The following is a 10,915-nucleotide window of genomic DNA, read 5'->3' as shown; positions in this document are numbered from 1 at the left end:
CATTCCCTGCTGTATTGGCAGCAGAGCATCTTCATCCAAAGAGCCATGGTTGTGGAGTGGTTAGAATGCAGTATTGCAGGCTACCTCACTGCTCACTGTCAGGAATTTGATTCTGACTAGCTCAAAGTTGACTCATCCTTCCATCCTTCTGAGGTTGGTAAAAGGAGGACCCAGATTGTTGGGGGCAATATGCTGACTCTGTAGCCACTTAGAGGGGGCTGTAAAAGCACTATGAAGCATTACAGAATCTAAGTGCTATTGCTATTGCTATCCACTTCATAGTAATGGAGCAATCAGTAACCTTCAGTGGTAATCCTTACTCACCTTTATGCTTGGAATTAATTTTCCTCCTTTGTTTTGGAAATCTATAAGAATCTATAAGAATCATCTTAGTGCCTTCTTGCATGCTGGCCAATTATTGGAGGTAGTTAGACTGCAAAAATGCTCACATTCCAATGATGTAATCCAAAGCAGGATGAAGTAGGGGCAATTATGGTATAGTGAACAAGTACCTTATATCGTATTTAGTTGGAAAGTTTTGTTTCATTTTTAACAGCTGGAAAATTCTAAATTGGGAGAAGGCAACCACTGCATCTGTCAATATTTCTATGGTGCCCTGCATGGCACTTTTCCACTCTCTTTTAAAGAAAAAGCTCATTAATTAAGATATGCATTAGATAGGAACTTGGTGTGCTTACAAAGCAAAGTATGAGCAGGCAGCATCACCTTTATTTATAAGGATGTGTTTGGTCCCATAAAAAACCTACAGAACATGAAAGTACTAAGATGGTGTGGCTGCATTCCAGTCCTTTGTTTATACATGTGTCTACCCTTACATGGGGAAAAAAGAAGGTAAAATAGGGTGGTACAAAAATCCTGCTGATATAGAAGGTAATGGAAGGGAACCCTTCAAGTTTTCCTTTGGATGTTTATTGACTTTGCCATAGTAATCACGGCACACCTATGCTTTCAAAATCCCATATCTGCCCAGATCCAAAAAGGTTTCCTTGCTCTAAAAGAGGAGAAAATAGGTTTAGTTCATCATGAATGCTGTCTTCTTAGAATCTGCCACCTTTGATCAAACTCATATCTCCAGTAACAGTTATGGTAGACAGATAACGTCTTAAGACATTCTTTTGGTTAAGAAAGCCTTAACTGAATTTGATGTCCAGAATCTGCACTTCTTCTTTTTTTTTTGAATCAATGGAAAAGATTTTGGCAAACATTTTTTATTCTTTAAAGAGGAGACTAGAACTTTAAGTCTACAAGAAAATGTAGATTTTAATCAAAATATTTTAGTACAATTGTTTAGAAAAATAAAAAATTGCATGACTTAAGATGTAGAATTTGCTTAACAGATTGCAAAATTCTTTCAGTGTGAAGGGTTGTATGCACTTTAAAGTGTTGGAATCTTTTCAAGTGGTGTATGAGACAGGTGTTGAAAGAAATCAACCACCAGTGGGTATAAAAATATTGCATTATCTAACACTCACTGTTACTTTAAACAATTGTGCATTTAAAAAAAAAACCTTCCTTGCAGAGAAATGAGGCTGTTAGAATCTCTGAATTAAAAAGCAGATTTCAGTTTATACCTATATTTCACGGAAACATCCACACAACTTTGGCTGTTTAATCTGCTGAGAAGAAATATAACTATACAAATCTGTGCTCTGAAAAAAGTCCCATGTTCTTATAATTGTTAAAGTATTTATGATATTAATTGTGAGAAATGTCTGGTTTGTTTTTTATTCTTTATAAAAATTCACAGTATCTCCATAAATAAAAAGGAAGAATTTGAGACTAAACAAATTTAAAAATAAGGAATTACAAAAGTGGGTTCAGCTATGTTTCTGAATTAGGTGAATTAGGCATGTCTATTCTGAGAAGCTCTTCAACTTTAACAGCTTTGTTAGCAAATTTAGCAATTTTGTGCTAAGAATCTAATTAGTAAGAATTTTATCTGGTTAGTTTTTGTTATCAACTTTATTTTTTTAAAAAAATTAATGATGCTTGAAAAAAATATTTTGTGGGAAAAGTAAAACTAAGGAATTTAAGGAAGCTTCTGAATTGTTCCCCATCTAGACGTTTGCTTGGATGAAGTCTTGATCTTGTTCTGTGTTATGGTAAAATCATAAAATTGTGGAATTGGAAGGGACCATAAGGATCATCTGATCCAAACCTCTACAATGTACAGAAAATCAATTTAACTAAGTAAATAGTTATCATGAGGAAAGCTGTCCAATCCATTCTCTTTCTAAAAAGCTGCAGAAATGAAGAACATCCTCAGTAAATAGACTATTTCATTGTTGTACAGATCTTACCATCAGGAAGGGTTTTTGGTTTTTTTTTTAAAAAACAACAACATTTAAACAAACCCTATAACTGCAGGTATAATTGCAGCTATAACATGCAATCTGATACGGCTTTCAATTCTTATGCCTTATTCTACCCCATATATACATATCACTTCACACAATTAAACACAGTTGGTGGGAAGACAACTTTCATGCAATCTTAAATGAAACAAGCGAAACAGAAGTTAAACTTAAAAGGATCATTTTTTTAAAAAAAATCAGGATAACTTCATGGGTAGATGATAACCAGTATGTTGGCTGACAACTGGACAGGCAACAGATCAAAGACAATTAATGACCTCAGAGGTATTACTGAAGAATGATAAAGGACAGTCCATGTTTGCATTTCTACTTTGATCTTTATATATTCATTAAACAGATCCAATGACTGGCTTTTAGGAAATATACAGAACCTTTCCCACCCTTTCTCAGCTGTGCTGGCATCAGTTTTATAGGATTAGGCTCATTTGTCCTTCCCATGCCTATGGGACTATTCAAAGAATCCTTTTCTGATACACATGCAAACATTCCAAAAGAGCAATCTTGAAATGATTTGTTTCCACCATAGCTCTTTTGATGAAATTAAGCAAAAAAAGTATGTGCATGGGATATCTTGTTGAGGGCGGAGGAAGGAAGGAAGGAAGGAAGGAAGGAAGGAAGGAAGGAAGGAAGGAAGGAAGGAAGGCAGGCTCTTCAATCTGTTTACTATGAAAAGAAAGAGTGGATTATAGGTATATTTGATGTGTGACTAGTATGGAATATTTTGAAGTTTGCAAAAATGACTTATATCAACTGATATTACCCATAAATATCCAATATCTGAAGGATCACAGCAAATAATATTTGATAGGATCTGGCTTACTTAGTTTTTCTAGCTTATTAATGCATTTATTAATTTTTGAGTGACTTTTCTTGATTACTTTAAGTGCTCACATTGACATAAGGAAGTAGTACTCCCCCTCCACTCCTCATTAAATGGAAAGGATTTTAAGAACAAAAATCATAGGGCCATTATCATCTTAGAAACAAATCACCAGTGCAAGTAAAGCCACTACAAAAGAAGTTCAGACAAACGATTAAGGGGAGTTTCTTCAGAGGCAGAAATCCATCAGTACAGATAGACTCCTCTTTGCCTGCCCATTAAGGTTTTATTTGGATTGCTGGACTCTAGGGGGAAAAAGTTCTGATGAAAATCTAGGCAAGGATCTGAAAGTGGCAAACTTCAAGAATTTTAATTTCAAAAGTCTTGAAGATGTGTTCTATTTTCTAGCATTTCCTTTCCTGGTAAACAATAGGATGAATGAACTCTAACCCCTAGTCCCAAACTAGACTCTCTTCAGTTTGTCTTGTTACTCCTCCCCCACCCATTCCTACCACAGTCAATATCAATGCTAAATATTGTTGAATTTGCTACTTTGGGTTACCTTTCAAAGGAAGAGTTGATCTAGGCCTAAGAGTAGCTTTGGTAGCTGCCTGATAAAACCTTGTTCAATGCCCTTATCATGAAATTCAGTCGAGATCACTGACAATATACACCATTGATTGCCCCTCACTAATCATCTTTATCAGCATATACATTGGTGATGCTATTGGCAGCAACTCGTCAACTTTAGCTAATTTCAAAGACCTGTTTAGGAGGATCCCCAGGAAGTCACAAGACTTTAGGATAAACTGGGACATTGTAAATCAAGAAGGTAATTGCAAATAATTATTTTACTGCTGCCATGAAAACTGCATGGCTGTGCAAATCATCAGAATCACTGTATGACTTGAAGGCCCAACTCACCATCACAAACATGGCTGACCCATAGTTTTGTAATTCTATTTAGGAAGATACTGTGAATTTTTATAAATCATAGAGAAACAATCCTTACATTAGAGAAGCATTTAATTCCAGCAGCATTAACAATAGTTTCAATGCTCAAGTTGCCTTTAAAGAGCTTTATTTTTTTAAAAAAACAAACTTTTGTAACATCAATAAACGAACAGTTGATACTTATATTAATCCATTTTTGTAATTGACCACTGCACAAACTGATAAGAGTTTGAATATGTATTTAACATTTTCTGCATTCCAAGCTAAACAATCAGAATTCTAAGGGTGAAAACAAAAAAGGAATGTAGATTTCCTCTGATCTTGGAAGATCAGATTATTCATCTAAACAAAACTAATTGCTGAGCTATTAAGAATGTCGGGTTTCTGCAAAAGTGACATCTATGAGTTAGTACTTAGATAAGCCTTCACTAAGCCTTGTAGTGTAAAGTAGTATTATTGCCGCTAATTTAAATTAAAGATGAAAACATTGTTCAGTTACTACAAGCATCAGAAGCTTGTCTTATGATTTTAATCTGAATCAAAGCATCATCAATTATTGGTAGCTGCATACTGTACAGCATTTCTGCACTGGCTCTATCACAGAAGAAAAAGGAAACCCGATTTGCTTCAACATTTTGCCATCTTCCATTACAGGTCGAGGAAAACAGTGATCACCTACTCCCAAAGTACCAGAGCTTTTTTTTTAAACAGTGGTGTGATTGAATATGGAAAGAAATGCAAGGTATGGAAAGGGGGAAAAAAGTATGGAAAGAAAAAAAGTGCAGAGAAGAGCAACTAATATGATTAAAGGCCTAGAGACCAAAACATATGAAGAATGGTTGAAGAATGGCTAGTCTGAAGAAGAGAAGGATTAGAGGTGACATGATAGTGATGTTCCAGTATTTGAGGGGCTGCCACAAAGAAGAGGGGGTCAACTTATTTGCAAAGCACCCCAGGGTAGGACAAAGGATGGATGGAAACTAATCAAGGAGAGAAGCAACCTGGAATTAAGAAGAAACTTCCTAACAGAGAGGACAATTAATCAGTGGAACAGTTTGCCTTCAGAAGTTCTGGGTGCTTCATCACTGGAGGTTTTTAAGAAGAGACTGGAAAACCACTTGTCTGGAATGGTATAGGGTCTCCTGCTTGAGCAGTCAGTTGGACTAGAAGACCTCCAAGATCCCTTTCAGCTCTATTCTGAATTTGACATTGAAATTGAATCTCACATAACACATAAGCAATTACTATGCATTTCTCAATCCTTATAAACTGATAGTCCAGAAAGAAATATGCAGAATGATTAGGTCACTCTTGGCATTCAAATAGGGAGATAATAGGGAGATAAGAAACTGAACCAAGAGATTTGGGACAAGAAAGAGACAGAATTGTCAAATCATTTAGATCAGAGACCTGCAACACTTCCTTATATAAAAAAAGGAAAACAAACCACATCGCTGTTTTTTGTCCTTTCAAAGCTCAATTTTACTTCCTAAATAATTGGAAAAAGGTGCATGTTTGGTCTGCTTTTCTCATTCTAATTTAAAATACAGCGCTATATTATATATTGATCAGACTGGATTTTGCTTGTTCTGAAAATGTATGTGAATGCTAGTTCATTACTTAGCATTAAACTGGCAATAAACCTGGGAGAGTTCATGCTATACCCGGCTGACAAGAAGAATATACAGTCCTGCCAAGGATGAATTATAAAACACTGTCTCACTTACATAGTGATTATCTGTGGTGAGTGATACAAAGAATAGATAAAAGTAAAGAAGCTGATGAACCAAATCTACTTTCATAACTGTAAACGATGCCATATGCTTGCAGTCACTTTAAAAGTGATCAAACGTAATCAGAGATGGTGCTGACAGATGTAGAAAAAGTGTTAACTTCATCTTTTATCCTTTTGAGTGTGCACCCATGCATTTGTGTGCTTAGATCAAAAAGCTCCTTAAATAATTAAGTGCTTGTACTTCATTTAATCTAGCAAATAAGCAAGAATATAGAGGGAGGGAGGCAAAGTATTCATTAGACAATACTGTGTGCTCTGATACCATAAAACATTACTGATTCATAGGGTTTTAATGACTAGTACTTGAATGGGAGACCACATGGAGAGAGTAGATAGAATGGGAAATAACACCTCTGTCCTCCCAATATCCCAGAAGAAAAAAAAGAAGAAAAGAAATGATAAACCATGTCCATACTATCACCAAGAAAATACAGTGTGTGCTCTAGAAATTGACCTGAGTAAATTTTTATTTTTTTATGGAACTCTGAAAAAAACAGAAAATGTTGATTTAAATTGTGTCTTAGTGACTTCATCTAAGATAGTTCTTTTCCATGACAATCTGTCCCCTTCAGGTCTTCCAAAGGAGAACCTATCATTGCTATAAATCGGTCAATTACCTTGCTGTGAGTTGTCCCCTTCTTCTCTTTCCTTTCACCTTTCCCAGAACTATAGGCTTTTCAAGGGAGCTGAGTTTCCATAAAATATTTTCAAAATATGACAATTTGAGTCTGGTCATTTGTTTCTCAAGCAAGAACTCTAAATAGATTTATTTGATGAACCATTTATTAGGGGTTTTTTGGCAATCTATAATATTCTCAGGAGGGACGCAGTGGCTCAGTGGGTTAGGAGGCTGAGCTTGTCGATCAGAAGGTCGGCAGTTTGGCGGGTCGAATCTCGAGTGCCGCGTAACAGAGTGAGCGCCTGTTACTCGTTCCAGCTTCTGCCAACCTAGCAGTCTGAAAGCACGTAAAAATGCAAGTAGAAAAATAGGGATCACTATGGTGGGAAGGTAACAGCGTTCCATGCGCCTTTGGCATCTAGTCATGCTGGCCACATGACCACAGAGACGTCCTCGGACAAGCGCTGGCTCTTCGGCTTTGAAACAGAGATGAACACTGGCCCCTAGAGTTGGAAACGACTAGCACGCATTTCCAATGCCACAGTTCAAAAATGTCCATAGTCTTTCTAGCCTGCTTTCTCAAAGTCCAACTTCCACTTCCATGGAGTGTCATAAGGAAAACCAGTGCCTGCATGGTACTGATATCTGCAGGTTAGAAGAACCTCATAGCATCTGAATATCATTCCCAAAGCTTCATAGTTACTCTACCACATTTTATTTCAAGGTTTTCACTTCTAAATATCCTACATTTATAGTACTTGTTATTACTATGTAATTGTAGGAAAAGATAATCATGCGTTTTTTGGAATGAAGGTACTTGAATGTCAATATTTTGAATAGCAATTCACATATTGAGCATGTTAAACTGGTTACAAGACTTTGCCAGTATAACTTTCTTTGAAATGTTAAGGTCTAGACCAGGGGTAGGCAACCTCGGCACTTTTATGACTCATGGACTTCAACTCCCAGAATTCCTGAGTCAGCTATGCTGACTCAGGAATTCTGGGAGTTGAAGTCCATGAGTCATAAAAGAGCCGAGGTTTTGCCTACCCCTGGTCTAGACATTTTAGGGGCTAAAATTTAAATGAAATTCTTCATGCACCATCACTACATTTTCAACTGAAACCAGTCCATTTATGCAGATTTCCTTAATATCTTCTTTCCTATGCCAGTGCATGTATGTCTTATTTATCAGCATGTGTTTCTAAACCATAGCTCCATGCAGTTTTCTAGGCAATATTCTCTGCTTCCTAGGATCGAGAGAAAGACTAGCCTTAACCAAGACTACAATTGACTGTCTCCTGCTTTTAGCTAGTTATCTTTAGTTGGTATGCCAAATAGGCTTCCAGTTATTCCAGACAAAGCACCAAAAATATTTGGACCTAGGAAAGCTACAAGACTGCCTGCTTCCAAATCATCTTCATGTCAACACCTAATGTTATCTTCTACAACCCAAGACATGTGACCCTTTTTCTTTAGTTAAGATGGTACTCTTTTCAATGGGATGAATTTTTCCCCCCTTTCCTTTTAATTTTCATGTACCAGGTCACACCAAATGCTTTTCACTCACATTAATTTCTGGATACTGCTTCTAATGCTTGACTGTCAATTCATAATTATTTAAGTCCATTGACAACATTATAAATTCATAGCATACTACAAAAGTCTACTGCTGCATGTGTGTATCAATCTGAGTATCTATAGCTCTCATCCAACATTGTCAAGTGGACAAAAATGATGTGATGATCTAGGATTGCATAAGTGTATAAGAGCAAAATTGGCCACACCAATTTTTTTTAAAGAAAGAGAATGTATGGATTTCCCCAAAGCATAAAGAACCAGTCATTTTAACAGTTAACAGTATTAGAGAAATGACACTATAAAAGCTTAAATTCTCTGAGTTATGTGTGTTTAGCTATTTCAAGAGATAGTTATCTATTTCAGCATTTAGAGAAATATTCAGATTTAGTCTCAATATCTTAGCATAGGATTCCAGAAACCTGTTTCTGACAGAAAAATCATTATCTTCTCTACAGAAAGTCAAAATTTGACCCTGAAGAGATAGTAGGAAGAAAAACATGCATTTTTATAATTTCTAGCAACATTGTTCAATAATTTCAGTTGTCTTGGACTACAGATCTTCTTATTGCTAGGATACCAGGTAGTTCAGTACATGTGAAAAGTATTAGATAGTGGACGGTTGGTTTATAATATGAATACTGAATTCCTTGTTTCTGTTATTTATAAGAAAATATTTTTTCTATATTAGCCTTCTTTTGTTCCATTATTTTAATTTGTTTAGATTTTTGATTAATCTTTAATGCAATGCTGTCCTATTGTTCTATATGACAGTCATTTCTTATAAATGAAAGTTGTAATTAATTTTTATTGGTATGGAAAAGTTATAGGAAAATTTAGTTTTCTCTTAATCCATTTCACTGTTTTGCATCATTGAGAAATGAAGCAATGAAAGCCTTCGTGCACATGTTAACAAATGCAATCCTATGGTGCATAATTTAATGTATTATCAGATGAGTAATATTGTAGTATATCCATTTAAACTGGGTGGTCTTATGGATTAAATCTCAATTATAATTAGATTAATTAAGATGCAATTTTAATCCAACTTTAGTGTTCACACAAGAATAGTTAAATTTTTCACCCTCATTTTTAACTTGTAGTGCACATATCAATATTCATTTGCAAGCCTAAAATATCTTCAGAATATTCAACAAGCTACTTTAATATTTGATTGAATTTGGGTAGTCTCATAGGTTTGGTAGAAACAAGTTCAAGGAGAAAGGATATGGTTGAAAGTACATAGAAAGCTTTGATTTGGAAGGATTGCAAGTTCTGGCAGAAATACAGTAAGCAGACATGCAAGCATAGCCTAGAGTTTAGACCAGTGTTCCTCAACTTTGGCAACTTTAAAAATCTGCTGGTTCAGTTTTGCTGTTTCAAAAACAAACTATTAATTGACTGATTCTGTTAACAATTTATTAAATTTGAGGTTTTATGACAATGTCACAAGCAGTATGGCTGTGGCAGTGAGATTTCACATAGCAAAGATTTATAAGGAACAGCAGTGTTTCTCAACCATAGCAACTTTAAAACATCTTAACTCCCCAAAATGTTGTCTGGCATTTCTGGGAGTTAAAGTCCAGGTGTCTTAAAGTTGTTATGGCTGAGAAACACTGTTGTTCCTTAAACATTTTTTCCTGCATGAAATTTCACTGCCATAGCCATACTGCTTGTGATGTTGTCACAAAACCTCATTTTAATAAACTGTTAATAGAGTCAATAACTTCTTATTATTATTTTTTTTGAAATAGCCAGCAGACTTGAAATGTATGAAATGGTTACCATCTGCCTTGGCTGTCTGAGCAACAGTGGTGACATGCTTGGCAAAGTGTTAGAGGCAATGTTCTTCCTTCTCATAAAATATTGAAGTGGGGTTGATCTAAATCAGGGGTCTTCAAACTTGGCCCTTTTATGACTTGTGAGACTTCAAACCCCAGAATTTCTCAGCCACACACGCTGGCTGAGGAATTGTGGGAGTTGAAGTCCACAAGTCATAAAAGGGCCAAGTTTGAAGACCCCTGATCTAAATAAAGAGCTGTGGTGGAGCGGTGGTTAGAATGCAGTTACTGCAGGCTAACTTACTGCTCAGTTCAAGTCTCACAGGCTCAAGGCTGATTCAGCCTTTCACCCTTACAAGGTTGGTAAAAGGAGGACCCAGATTGTTGGGGGTAATATGCTGACTCTGTAAACTGCTTAGAGAGGGCTGTAGAGCACTGTCAAGCTGTATATAAGTCTTAGTGCTATTGCTATCTATCTGAGCTGGTAGTTTTGCTTCAAGGCAAAGTCAAACACTGAAGTGTCAGAGAAACATACAAATTGGGTCTGGACCTCTGATGATTGACTTTATGACTGCACTGATTTATGGTGGAAAGTCCAGTCTCAAATGTGGTCGTAACTCAAAAACTACCTGTATGTTTTCATTTAGCTCACATGTTGTCCATTCAACCAGCTCTTTCATTTGGTCTTTGCGTGGATTGTCATATTCCAGCGCAAACTGTGAGTTCTGCCCTACTGTCAGCCTGAAACCTGAATAATTTTCAGAATGGTTTTTTTTCCTCCCCAAGAAATGTGGCACGGCAAGCCAGTAATTGCAAATTTGGCATTGCTAATGTGGCATACTCTGAACCTATTACTCACCTGGCAAGCCTTATAGCATGTTTATACAACTTTCACTGCTGTGTATAGCTACAGGTATAAGTGTAGATATGCATAGTTAGGCATATGCACATCTCTAATCATGATAGCAGTTA

This window comes from Vipera berus, assembly GCF_964194415.1.
Source record: "Vipera berus genome assembly, chromosome: 1".
Lineage (NCBI taxonomy): Eukaryota > Metazoa > Chordata > Lepidosauria > Squamata > Viperidae > Vipera > Vipera berus.
The sequence above is the reverse complement of the archived record's forward strand: the minus strand, read 5'-3'. Positions refer to the sequence as shown.